General features: G+C 46.1%; 1 protein-coding gene across 3 annotated transcripts in view; it reads left to right on the top strand.

Moving 5' to 3' along the window:
- The window catches only part of RPS24 (ribosomal protein S24), a 596901-nt gene that overhangs the window by 325264 nt on the left and 258214 nt on the right, over positions 1-13423 (top strand). For all 3 annotated transcript variants that reach the window (XR_014253619.1, XR_014253620.1, XR_014253621.1), the window contains exon 7: positions 8682-8816. The gene's annotated coding sequence lies outside the window, so the exon portion shown is untranslated. The remainder of the gene's footprint in view (positions 1-8681; positions 8817-13423) is intronic.

Genomic DNA, 13423 nt, shown 5'->3' with positions numbered 1-13423 from the left:
TCATCCCTTACATTTCCAGCCTCCCTGGCTGGAAAGTGGGGCCATGTGACTAGTTCTAGACTGTGAGCAGAAGTGACATGTGTCACTTCCTGGCAGAGGCAGTTAAGAGCTGGCAGGAGTCCTCCATCCCTTTCTTCCCCTTCTGCAGCAACCACAGATGCTGTGTGATCCAGGTGGCACAGCTACATGATGACAGATCCTCTGGCAGCCTGGTTCCCTGCATGACTGCATGGATCAGAGCTTCCTACTGCCCTGCATTAGACATGTAATATGATCAAGAAACAGACTTTATCCTGTTAAGTCTCTGAGATTTGGGGATTTTTCTGATGCAGCAGCTAGCATTGTTTAACATTAACACTGCATCTCCTTTGTTGTTCCGCTTCCCAGCCATCTTCACGTCCCTCTTCCTGGAAGCTCTGAGCACAGACGTCACCTAGTATAGATTCAGTCAGTGAGGGTTTTTAGTCTAAATGATGAATTTCATGGGATGGTACCTGAGACATGGAACTCATAAATGGAACAACTTAAGAGGATGCTCTCAGCAGCACCATGCCCAGTAAAAACCACCCTTGAACTTAGCCTCCTGGAAAGGCCACCATCCAATGACCTCACTGACCAAAGCCTGGAACCCTGTAGCATGCTGACCTAGATGTAAAACCAGAGGTGGGATCCCCGTAGCTGTATGACTTTGGAATAATCACATGTCCTCTCAAAGCCTTGAGTTAATCACCCACAAAATGACCAAATTATGTCTGCTCCAGGGACCTGGAACTCCCCAGTTCTGCCCTTCTAGGAAGACCAGCATGTTCCCCAGAAGATGGGGGCTTCTGGGGCCAAACGCTACTGTGGCTGTGTGGGTGTGATACCCAGCTTCCCCCCGCTCCTGGATATTAGATGTAAAGAAGGTAACATTGTGATGTAGCAGGGAGAGGCCCTTCTTGGGGCCATGAAGCTTCAGACTGTGGCCTGCCATATGTCTAGTCACTGTCTTTTCTGGGATTGGAGGACATGCTGGAATGGTGGGGCAGGACCCCTGAAGGGAGAGTATACCAGCAATCCCTACCCTCACAATGATATTGGTTAGAAATTTCCATTTGACTGTAAGCCCTTTGGGGGCATGGCTGTAACGTTTTCACAATCTCATCCCAGTGTCCTATTCAGAGCCTGACCCAGAGGAAGTATTGGAAGGGTACTCAGCTTCCCCTGGGGGTGGTGAGTGTCCTGTTGGTGGTTGTGTAAGCTGAGGCTGGTTGGTCACTAGGCAGGGATGCAGGAGAGGGTGTTCTGAACTCTGAGAAGGGCAGATGAGATAACCAAGAAGATTTGTCCCAGGCTGAGATTCCCCTGGGGGCTCCTGGGTGAGGCTGCATGGGGCACTGGGGAAACCAGATTTCCAGGCTGCGGGCTCAGGGATGGCCCTGATGAGGTGCGGATCCCTCTTGCTTCCACGTTGAGGTGGGATGCCTGCAGCACATATTCTTAACATATGTTAACCCTGGCACTCTGCTCCTGCCAAGAAGCTGTCACAGAGGTATTTAGCAGAGGAAACAGTGTAGGAAGCGTTCCCGTTGTACTTTGGGGCACTGTGCAACTAATGGGGCATGTACAATGAGGGGCTGCTGGGCGGAGTTGACCCTGCCAAAGCCTGTTTGGTCCAGCACAAGAGGAGCGGGCATTAATGATGCCTGGCAGCCAAAGCGCAGGCCCCTTAGCTGTCAGAATGAAGTACAGGTGACGTGGGCTGAGCACCTACTATGTGCCAGGTGCTGGCCTTGGGCCTCACACATCTGCTACCCCACTTCACCCTCACAACACCCCCACCAGGCAGGCGCCATCCATCCAGTTTGCAGATGAAGAAGCTGCCTCTGGATCAGCCTGACTGTAAGGAAATCTACCTCTAATAAAACTCTAAGGAGACCGCATTATGATTTCCTTGGTACCCTGAATCTAATGAACCCATCCAGGAAGTGGGAGCCTGCATGTGACATTAGCTGATGCTACTTGTCTGATCTTTGGGGTCATGTGGGAATCGTAAGTTAGCCTAAATGAGGATGATTTTATTTGACAGAGGTCTTGGGAAAAGCCATCGACACTTGTCATTGGGATCAGGCTATGTGGTTTTCATCTCTGGAAGCATGTGCGTTTTATGGCCTTTTATTCTCCTCAATCCAAAATACAACATATTTGTGTAACACAGCACACACACGCATACACCTACGTGGGTACGCATATTCGTACTTGTACATCTGAAATACACAGTCACAATGCTGCTCACACAATGACATGCCCACATGCACCTGCTGGTGTACTCACACGCACACACGTGTACCCATGTGACTTGATTTCATGCACACAACCCACATCAAATTGCCTTCACACATACACATTCCCTCTCGTGGACACGCTCACCCGCATACACATCAAGCATAGATGGAAAACTCACATTTGCACATGCTTTTTCTCTGAGCAAAGAAATCTAATCTTTTAAAGGAGGGGATGAGGAAAGTGAGCCAACAGTTCTCAGCTGCTTTCTGCCCTCCCCACAACTCTCAGAGACAATGAGTAGTTTTATGCAGGGAAACAAAAGAAAAAGGGCAGGTGGGAGGGGCCTGAGGGCCTGGTTGGACCTCTCCAGGGATGAACTGGTCCTCGCCTTTACCTCCCTGGATTTCAGTTTCCACATCACTCAAGTGGGGATGAAGCACTTCCACCCCCTTTATTCGGCCCCTCTAAGTGCAGGCATGTGGCGGCCATTTAGAAAGGCCCAGTTCTTCCTGATGGGCCACAAAGCTTTTCCCCTGCTGGCCCAGGTGATGGAATGCAGCAGTCACACCCTCAAGGGGCAGTAAGTAGAGGTCAGATTTTCCTGGCTGCACAGGCCCCTAGCTATTTAGATTCCCCCTTATTTCACAGGTGGGGGAACTGAGGCTGGGAAGGGAAGGGCTGGGCGCTTAGCACCATGACTGGCACTTCCTAGTTGCTCAGTGGACACTTGGTGAAGGACTGTCAGATGCTGCTGTTTTACCACTTTCGAATCAGCTCTTGAGGCATCTGAGAACTTGGAATGTGAAGGCCTGGATGAGGCAATATTACATTTTGTGCAAGTGATTGTGGGAAATTTGGATGCTGACCTGCTCCTCTGATCCCAGGTGAGGACAGTCGCTCTTCCTCCCTTGTACAGACGCCTCAGTCAGGAGGTGAGAGTTCCTCTTCACCCAGCTCGTCCGGACTCTCCATGTGCATGTTTGTGCACCCACCCCAGGTACACACACATGCACACATACTCCCGCATACTCTCTTGCACACGCATTCACACTCACACAGGAAACACTCTCCAGTTGATGAGACCTGCAGGGAAAAGAGGATACAGGGAGGGGCAGTAAGAGTTTTCCAGGCTGAGTGCTGCTGGGGTCCCAAATAGCATGTCCAGGTTGATCAGTGTTAAAATGAACTTTGATCCCATGATTCCAGCCAAGCACTAGATTCCACCAATGTGAGCCTGAGCATGGTCTGGTCCTTCCCCTTGCAGAGCTAAAGTCCACTGGAGGGTCGCCACGGGGTCACCGACGCTGAGGGCCACACCTGGGAGGAGGGTGAGGACAGTCCCGTGGGTGCTCTGAGGAGGGAATGAGAGACTCCCAAGGGGCTCTGGTGAAGAGAAGGGAATAGGGAAGGACATGTAGAATTTTGCCACATAAAGGAGCGGTGGGCTGGAGCTGTGTGTGTGCGCTGGCCTGAGGGGCAAAGTGTGCAGCATATTCTGGTGGGCAAGTGGTCCCGTGCCACCAGAGCCAGGGATAGGAGGGGCCAGAGAGGCAGCGTGGGGACAGAGGGGAAGGGGCTTCAATGTTTGCTGGGGTTGGTGCTATTTCGTGGGTGGAGGAGTGGGTCCCGTAATTGGTTTATAGATAGAAGGGATGAGAAAGGTGACCTTGGTGGCCATGAGGAGCCCGACTAAGGCGGGAAAGTGGCATCTAACTAAAGGCACCAGAGACTGAAGTAAGAGATCAGGGGTCCCTGCCCTCTGGATCTTGCAGGCCAGACAGGAGTTTGATGCAGTAACTGCGGCAGGTGTGTTAGGACGAGGTCACACCAGCAGAGGCTGTGAGAAGTGAGAGGAGGACGGACTGGCAAAGGGTTTCTGAGTCAGACCCTAGAAGGGGTCACTAAGCGCGAGGTGTCAAGGACAAAGGCGAAGGTTTGGCTGGGGAGGGAGGTGGGCTTGCCATCCCTGAGGTGGGCGGGACAGCGATGTAACATCCCTCCCCAGGCCACCTCGGGAGGGAACCGGCCATTGTTTGTCAGCCTGTGCTGTTGTGGGAGCAGCAGCCCAGAATATTAAAATCGTTCTCAGGTTTATCTCCTCCCCCTCTTTGCTTGTTTGAAATCCTCGCAATTCAGGGGAGAAAGTTACTTTAATCCTCTGGTTCCTATCAGCCTAATTATAGTTTCAATAGACGACGGGCAGGGCTCTAAATGAGATCGGAGGACATGGGAACACATTATGTTGGCGCTAATAATGATCTGTCTTTGTTTTATCATTTCATGTTGTTGCTTCTCGTTTTGGCTGCCTGAATTCTTAATGCCTTCGAGTGTCTCAGGGAGATTGCTTCTTCTTGCTGCCAGGCCGGGACACAGTTGCAGACTTGCATACGAAGATACCCAGCCTGGTGCCTGCAGCTAACAGGCCAGCCGCCATTTAAATTTCAATCAGCCCTTCTGTTTGTGTGTGAGTTCCTTGGATGGATGGAATTAGCAATTTTGAAAAATTGATTAAAATTGCTGGTTTCACGAAGCCTCAAAACATCAAAATCAATCCTTTTTTTTTTTTTTTTTTTAGATACACCAAAATTTTTGTTAGACTCACCATGTCTGCAGTATGAGAAACTGCCAAGCCTGCTGGTGGGGTGGTGAGGAACCGGGAGCTGGGTGGGCTGGGGCTTGTCTTGGCTCTAGACCAACTTCTGTGTGACCTTCTTAAGTGTTTGAACCTCTCTGTTTTTTTTCTCCATCTGTGGCATAAATGGGTTTGACTAGATGGGGGATCTCTAGATGGTTCTTCCAGTCCTGACACTATATAATTATGTGCTCAGAGTCAGGTGAAAAATGAATGGATCTTTGAAGGTAGAATCTGCATTTAGATGAGGTGAGAATACTAACAACAGATAGCATATGGAAAAATACAGTTATCCCTATTTTCAGTTGTAGAAATGGAGGCTTATGCCCTTCCATGGTGCCATAATTCCCAGTCCACAGACTTTCCCTCCTTTCCGGGTGAATAACTCCAGGTAAGGCTGCCCTGACCTGCCCAGCCCAGGGTTCTCCCAGGGCCCTCACTGGTTCTGGAAGAGTCACACGCTACCACATGGCTCCCTGGCCCGACCAGGGGACCAGGGTGTGGAAGTTGGCAGCAGACATTTAAGGCATTCCTGGGCTTTCTCTTCTCTGAGCTTTGAGCTGATGTCTTGAAGGCTCTGTTCATCAGCTTTGCAGCAGAGGTGACTTGGAGAGTGAAATAGTAATAAAAAATGCAAATGTCTTATTTTCCTGAATAGTGTGAGCCGCTCAACAGCCCCATACCCATGGTCCTGGCTGTAGTCTCAGTACAGATAAAAACCCTCTAAAACCCTCAGGGTTGGAGGAGAAAAAAACCACTCTGTTCGATATCAGGGGCAGGAGTAAAATTCCTTGATTTCTGGTCCCGCCCTCACTCGCCCCCACTTGCACTCACCTTGGTCGGTAACTAGGCACTGCTACTCCCTCCACTTCAATCTGAGTAAGAGGAGTGTCACAGCCACTTTCTGTCTGTCCTTTCTGTCTGTCATAGCTCGCCATGGCACAGCTGTCAACAGTGCTTAATCACAAGAACCACCTAGGACTCTCGTTAAAAAAGTAGGGATGCTCAGTACCTGCTCCAGACTTACTGAAAAGAAGCCCAGCCAGTTCGGGAAGCCCTGTTTCTCTAAAGACGCTCTCTGTATGTGGACAACATCTGTGTGGTCTCATCTCCCAATTCACTGGCCAGAGGGTCAGTGTGCAGACAATTGAAATTCTGTTCACAGCCCTATACGTGCTTATTGAACCCCTACTAAAGTTAGTGGGAAAAGATAGAGGAGTTACGGGAAAAGCATGTTTTCTAGACCTAGAAATGAATACCAGCTCCATCACAAATGCTTCGTGACCTTGGGAAGTCACTTACCTCTCTGGCCCTGCGTTCCCTCAATTGTCGCATGAGGACAGTGGTCCCTCTCTCCAGACTGTCTTGAGGAGACATACATGGTGTGTACGTGGAACACTTGGTACAATGCCTGGCACAGAAGTAGGTGCTCAACCAGCAGTAGCCTGTTCCTGCCAGAGGAAACCCACAGCAGCCCTACAGGGACAGTTCCTGGGCTTCTGTGAGTCCCCAAGCAGCTGGCCATTCCCAGAGCGTGTAATTTCCCCTTCAGGAGATGTGGATGTAGGTGGTAGGCTGGGCTCACTCCCCAGGGAAGTGACTTGCTCCTTTCACCAGCTATTATTGTATTTAAAACAAATTGGGCTTCAGCATAGTATAAACTAGTATCTGTTATGGGCCTTCAGGGAATTCACAAATTATTGAAATTATAATACCTTCCAGCATCAAGGTTTTGCTTTCCTGTAAAGCACAGTGGTGGGCACACACGGGCCATTCTCGTAGGCAGTGCAGACAACAGGCTGGAAGGAGGCAAGGGACAATGATGGAGAGAATTTGACCTGGCTTTTTTGCGGGTCCTTGTCCATTCAAAGCAGTCTTCTTTACCACCTTGGTGAACACCTGGTGCATGACACAGGCGCAGCCACTGAGCTCGGGAATCAGGGGTTCCCAGCGAATGGAGAACTCTTTGATTGTGTAGCAGTCAGCACTCGCTTTTTGTCGGGGAGGGAGAGAAATCCAGCTCAGCCTGGCTTAAGCAGAAGGGGAGGTGATTGACTCACAGGCCAGGAGTCAGGCATGACTGGGTCCAGGTTTTGTATGGAATTGTCAGCTCCATCTCTCAGCCTTTGTTCCTCTGTGTCGACTTCATCCTCAGGCTAGCTGTCCCCACAGGGTGGCACAAATGGCCCCAGCAGCTCCAGGCTCACATCCTGCCTGATAGGCAGTAAACCTCTCTTCCCCAGTGGCAACCAAAGCCTAGTACTGACTCTCCTTGGTTCACCAGGGTCGTTGCTCCTCCCTGAACAAATGCCTGTGGTCTGGGGAGTGGGGAACCCCGACCGTCCAGGCCTGGCTCACTTGCCCACCCCAGGGCCAGGAGTAGAGAGTCAGGGAGAGGTGGTTTCTGTAGGAAGGGGGCTCAGAAGCTGAGTGGGCAAAACCAAGACATGTCCAGTCCCACTGGTCAAGGAGCCCAGGCCCAGTGACAGAACTTAGGGTGGCTTCTTATCTTCCCTGACCGCACCCCTGCCCCCTCCAAACCCCACATTGCTTAGGCTCTTGGTTTTGGCCTATTGAAAACACAGGATGATTAAGACGATTGGAAAACTTGAACATTGTCTTAGTTTGGGGTCCCTAAAAGTGGATGCTGAGGCTAGGATCAGGGTGTGAGATGTTTACCTGGGAAGTTACCCCACGAAGCACAGTAAGGGCTGCAGAGTGACACAGGGAAGCTCCGGAGGAAAACTAGTGCAGGCTGAGCTAGTGGGTGGGTTCCTGCTGTGGGCCATGGGAATTCAGTTGCATTGGGACCCCCTTAGTGACTGCACACTCAGAAGGGTTCCTCCAAGGGGCAAGGAAGCTTGGCTATCTAATGACCAAGTCCTGTCCCTCCTGGGGTTTAACGGCCTAGCACTCTGAGCCTGCCCCGTTATGGTGAAAAGTCTTGCAGCGCTAGCTTGCCCTCAGATGGACATGCAGGTGCTTGAGCTGGAAGTGTCATTGTGTAAGGGTGCACCCCACTGCAGCAGCAGCTGCTTTCCAGAGAGGAGGGCCGGGAGAGGTGGGATGGACACCAGCAGGATCTGCTACAAACTGAGACTGGGTATTATTAAGGAATTTAAAAAAATTTCGCTAGGCACCTTAATGACATTGTAATTAACATAGGAATATGCTCTTATTTTTTAAAGAAATGGGTTATGAAGAATTTAAGCGTGAAAGGTAGTGATATTTGTAATGTAAAATATTTTAGCAAAAAAAAAAGGATGAAGCAAATAGTACAAAATGTTAGCAGTTGTTCAATCTAGATGACAGATATATATCTGTGGGTATTCATTATGTTATTTCTAGCTTTTGGTAAGTTTGAAAATGTTCATAATCAAAAAGAAGACCCAGGGTGATGCTGGGATCTGTTTGTGTTTGGTGACTGGGTGGTGGCTACTTCTCTCTGTCTCTGGCTGGAGCTCTGGCCTTGCCTCCAAATTGTGTGTGACTTTGCAAAACTGTCAGGGCCTCAGTTTCTCTGCTTGTAAATGAAAGACAGCCTTGTTTCAGATTTCTGAGATCTGCCACACTCAGAGGGTCTGGGTCAGTGAACAGTTTCTGAAGTGCACTGGAAATTCTAGAGTATCAATAGAAAGAGCTTTGGAACTCCCAGTCTGCTCTTCCCACCCCGGAGCCTTAGGTTAGGGCCTGTTGGGCCACTTCTGAGCTGTTCTAAGACTCAGCCTCTGACTCGGAAAATGATCCCAGTTAAGCGTTCAACTGCCCTTTTTTTTCCCCCCAGGGCCGACATTGGACTGCTGGGCCTCAGCATGATTGAAACCTGGGGAGAAGGGCCAGTTCAGTGAGGAAAGCAAGGTCCTGGGCCTCATGCAAAGACAAGTGTCCTGCAAGTGAATGCATATATTCCTGCTATATGGTGAGTTTTTACCATAAATGATGTTGAATTGTGTCAAATGAGTTTAAAAAATTTTATTTTGAGATAATCATATGATTTCACAGATATTGGAATATTAAACTAACTTTTTGTTCCTAGGATAAATCCCTGTGAGTCATGGTATATTATCCTTTTTATATATCATTGAATGCAGTTTGCTCATATTTTAAAAGTATTTTTGTCCCATGAAGAGTATTGGTCTGTAGTTTTCTATTTTAATAATTTTTTTTTTCTGGTTTTGGCATCAAGATAAGCTGGCTTCATAAAATGAATTGTAAAGGGTTTTCTCTTTCTCTGTTTTCTGAAAGCGTTTGACAGAGTTGGTATTTTTTTTCCAATTTAAAAATTTCTAATTTTTAAAAATAGAATCTACCAGTGAAGCTATTGGAACTGATACTTTCTTTGAAGGAAAATTATAACTATAAATTCAGTTTACTTTGTAGATATAGGATTATTCAGTCCTTCTGTTTCTTCTTGAGTGAATTTTGGTAGTTTGTACCCTTCAAGGAATTTGTGCATTTTTCTCTAAGCTCTTGAATTTATGGTGTAAAATTGTTTATACTGTTTATCTTCACCATATCCCTTATCATTATGTAATGTTCCTTTTTACCCCTTTTTATGAAGTCTATTTTACTTGATATCAATATAGTCAATAGAACTTCCTTTATAAAAATTAAAACAATTATTTTGTTATTATTATTTTATTAAGCTATATTGACAATAGAACTTTTTTTTTGCTGCTACTTTAAACAAATTTAAGTATAATTTACCTATGTCAGTTCCAGGTGTACAACACAGTGATTTGGTATTTATGTACATTACAAAATGGTCATCATGATAAGCCTAGTTACCACCTGTCACCATACAAAGTTATTACAGTATTATTGACTATATACCCCATGCTGAATAGAACTTTCTTTTTTTTTTTTTTTTTTTTAAATTTATTTATTATTTATTTATTTATGTCTGTGTTGGTCTTCGTTTCTGTGCGAGGGCTTTCTCTAGTTGCGGCAAGCGGGGGCCACTCTTCATCGCGGTGCGCGGGCCTCTCATTATCGCGGCCTCTCTTGTTGCGGAGCACAGGCTCCAGACGCGCAGGCTCAGCAATTGTGGCTCACGGGCCCAGTTGCTCCGCGGCATGTGGGATCCTCCCAGACCAGGGCTCGAACCCGTGTCCCCTGCATTGGCAGGCAGACTCTCAACCACTACGCCACCAGGGAGGCCCAGAACTTTCTTATAATTAGTGTTTGGGTGGTATATTTTATTCCATCCTTCATTTTTAATCTATCTGTGTCTGTGTATTTAAAGTGTATATCTTGTAGACAGCATGTATTTTGGTCTTGAATTTTATCTAGTCTATCAATCTTGGACCTTTGAATTGGAATGGTCATTGGTAGATTGGGTTCAAATATATCATCTTGCTATTTATTTTCTATTTTTTCCATCTGTTCCTTGTTTCACTTTTTCTCTGCCTTATTGTGTATGAGTTCAGTACTTTTTAGAATTCCATTCTATCTTCTCTGTAAGTTTAGTAGCTGTACCTCTTCGTTTTATGTTTTCAGTGATTGCTCTAGTGTTTGTAATATACATTTAACTTACCAAGTCTACTTTCCATTAATATTATACAAATTTACGTTTGATGTGAGAATCTTACGACAGTATAATTCCTCTTCCCTTCCTGTCCTTTGTGCCAGTGTTGTTATATATTTTACTTATACATACATTATAAACCCCACAGTATACTGTTATTTTTATATTTAGTCAGCTACCTTTAAAAAAATGAGAAATGAGAAAACATGTACATTTTTATCTACCCACATATTTAGAATTTCCAAGACTCTTCATTTGCTTGTGTAGACCTGATTTCCATCTGATATTTTCCTTTAGCCAGAAGAGCTTTAGTTAATAATTCTTATAATGCAGGTCTGCTAGTGGTAGTGAATTCTCTGTTTTTTTTAATCTGAAAATTCTTTATTTTGCCTTTACTTTTTTATTTTAAATTTATTTATTTATTTATTTGTTTTTTGGCTGTGTTGTGTCTTTGTTTCTGTGCGAGGGCTTTCTCTAGTTGCGACAAGCGGGGGCCACTCTTCATCGCGGTGCGCGGGCCTCTCACTATCGCGGCCTCTCTTGTTGCGGAGCACAGGCTCCAGACGCGCAGGCTCAGTAATTGTGGCTCACGGGCCTAGTTGCTCCGCGGCATGTGGGATCTTCCCAGACCAGGGCTCGAACCTGTGTCCCCTGCATTGGCAGGCAGATTCTCAACCACTGCGCCACCAGGGAAGCCCCTTGCCTTTACTTTTGAAGGATTCTGTCACTTGATATAGAATTCTAGGTTGATAGTCATTTTTCCTTCCTCTTTATACATTTTTAAAAATATTTATTTATTTATTTTTGGCTGCATTGGGTCTTCGTTGCTGTGCGTGGGCTTTCTCTAGTTGTGGTGAGCGGGGTCTACTCTTCGATGCAGTGCACAGGCTTCTCATCGAGGTGGCTTCTCTTGTTGCGGAGCACGGACTCTAGGCACGTGGGCTTCAGTAGTTGTGGCACGTGGGCTCAGTAGTTGTGGCTCATGGGCTCTAGAGCGCAGGCTCAGTAGTGGTGGCGCACAGGCTTAGTTGCTCCGCGGCATGTGGGATCTTCCTGGACCAGGGCTTGAAACCGTGTGCCCTGCATTGGCAGGCGGATTCTCAACCACTGAACCACCAGGGAAGTCCCTTTGCTCTTTATACATTAGAGATGTCATTCCACTGTCTTCTGGCTTGCATAGTTTCACTTGAGTAGTCTTTGTAATTTTTAGTTATGTTTCCCTGTAAGCAATGAGTAATTTTTCTCTGAAGATTTTCTCTTTAACATTGGTGTTCTTAAATTTGATTATGATACTCCTTGATGTGATTTTCTTTGTACTTATCCTACCTTGGGGTTTGTTGAAGTTTATGGATATGTCAATTTATATTTTTAATGAAATTTAGAAAACTTTCAGCTATTACTTCTTCAAATAATTTTTGTGTGCTTTTTCTTTGGGGACTCCAAATTACACATTTGGTAGAAAACTTAATACTGGAGTGTGACCCACTCCAAATATTCTGACTTAATTGGTCAGAGTAGGAGCATTAGTATTTAAAAAATTTTCCCAGTTAGTTCTAATTTGTACGCAGGGTTGAAAGCCACTGACCTCATCCAACCTTCCCAAGTTAGAGCTGAGGCCACTGAAGCAAAGAATGGTTAGAAGCAAATGTAGATGAGATCACAGTCTGTTGCAAAGCCCACCTAAAGCGGAGTACAGGATATGTATAATACCTTATATCCTCCCAGGAGACTGTCTCTTGGCATCCAGGTATTTGCAATTGTGTCAGGAGGTCTGCAGTGCATTTGAATTCAAGATGTAAATCTTCCAAACATAGTAGCTAAGGCCAACCCATTAGCTATACAAAACTATGGATTTCTGCAGTCCCCAAATCATTTAAATCAGCCTGTTACCACTACAGTGCCCACATATAGACCTGGTATGAGTCATTTATTGGTTTTGATCAAGTTGATGAGAATTCTGCTATTTAACAGACTTCAGCACTCTGGAGAACCCCAGGGCATATTCTGCCAGTGTTCCTATCAATTCCATCTCCAGGTTTACATCAGCAAAGAGGTTCTCAGCTTGGTTTCAGTCATTCTATGCATTAAAAAAATAGTGCTTTCACTGAACCAGCAGGAGGCAAATATTATCTAGATTTTGATACTGAGTAACATTCTGAGATTTATTGATTCATGTTCAAAATTTCAGGGATTCAAAAAAAAAAAAAAATTTCAGGGATTCTATATAGGATTCTTTGGTGAGATCCTTAGGTGAGAATTTTTTCTTTCCCTTTTTCCCTCCTTCTCTTCCCCTCCTCTCCCCTCCTTTCCCCCATTTTTGTCTTTCTCTCTCCGCTTCCCTCTCTTTCTTCTTTCTCTTTTTAAGGTTAACCCTAGGTTGGTCACACCTGGAGTGGTGAGACGCCTCTGCCTGGGGACCACATGCAAGTTAGTAGGGAACTGGATTATTCCAGTGCTCCTTTCCTGCCTTGACATTTTTTCTAATTCCATAATGCCCCTAGATGATTCTTGGCTGATACCCAGTTTCAGATTTTAGGCTGATAATAGCAGCCAGATGACTCCCCTCTCTGCTCCTCTCCCCACAGCACACTCTTAGCTTTTGCTTGGGCTTTGACTCACTGTTTGGCTTAGAAAAACCCACTCATCAAGCTGGCATTTTACAGGTGGCTGAAGACAGATGCAGAGAGTGAAAACAAAAAGTGATGGTTAACACTTATGAAGTGTGTATAACTGTTTTAAATGCTTGACCCTCAGAGCCAGGCTATAGACAGGCACTAAACATTACCCTCATTTTATACAGGAGGAGACTCAGGCACAGAGGGATTAAGTAACTTTTGAAAGAACATGACAGATAAGTAGCAGACCTGGGATTTGTACCGAAACAGTTCTTAACTAAGGCTTAGAGACTTGATCTAAACCACTACCTGACTGTCAGAGGACAGCCCTGTGTTTGGATTAAGTAGGTGGCATCTGAATGCCATGCTTCGAAGGACCAAAAG

The sequence above is a fragment of the Balaenoptera physalus genome (genome assembly GCF_965194825.1).
Source record: "Balaenoptera physalus genome assembly, chromosome: 14".
NCBI classification, from domain to species: Eukaryota; Metazoa; Chordata; class Mammalia; order Artiodactyla; family Balaenopteridae; genus Balaenoptera; species Balaenoptera physalus.
Note: the sequence above shows the minus strand (reverse complement) of the source record. Positions and strands in the feature narration are given on the sequence as shown.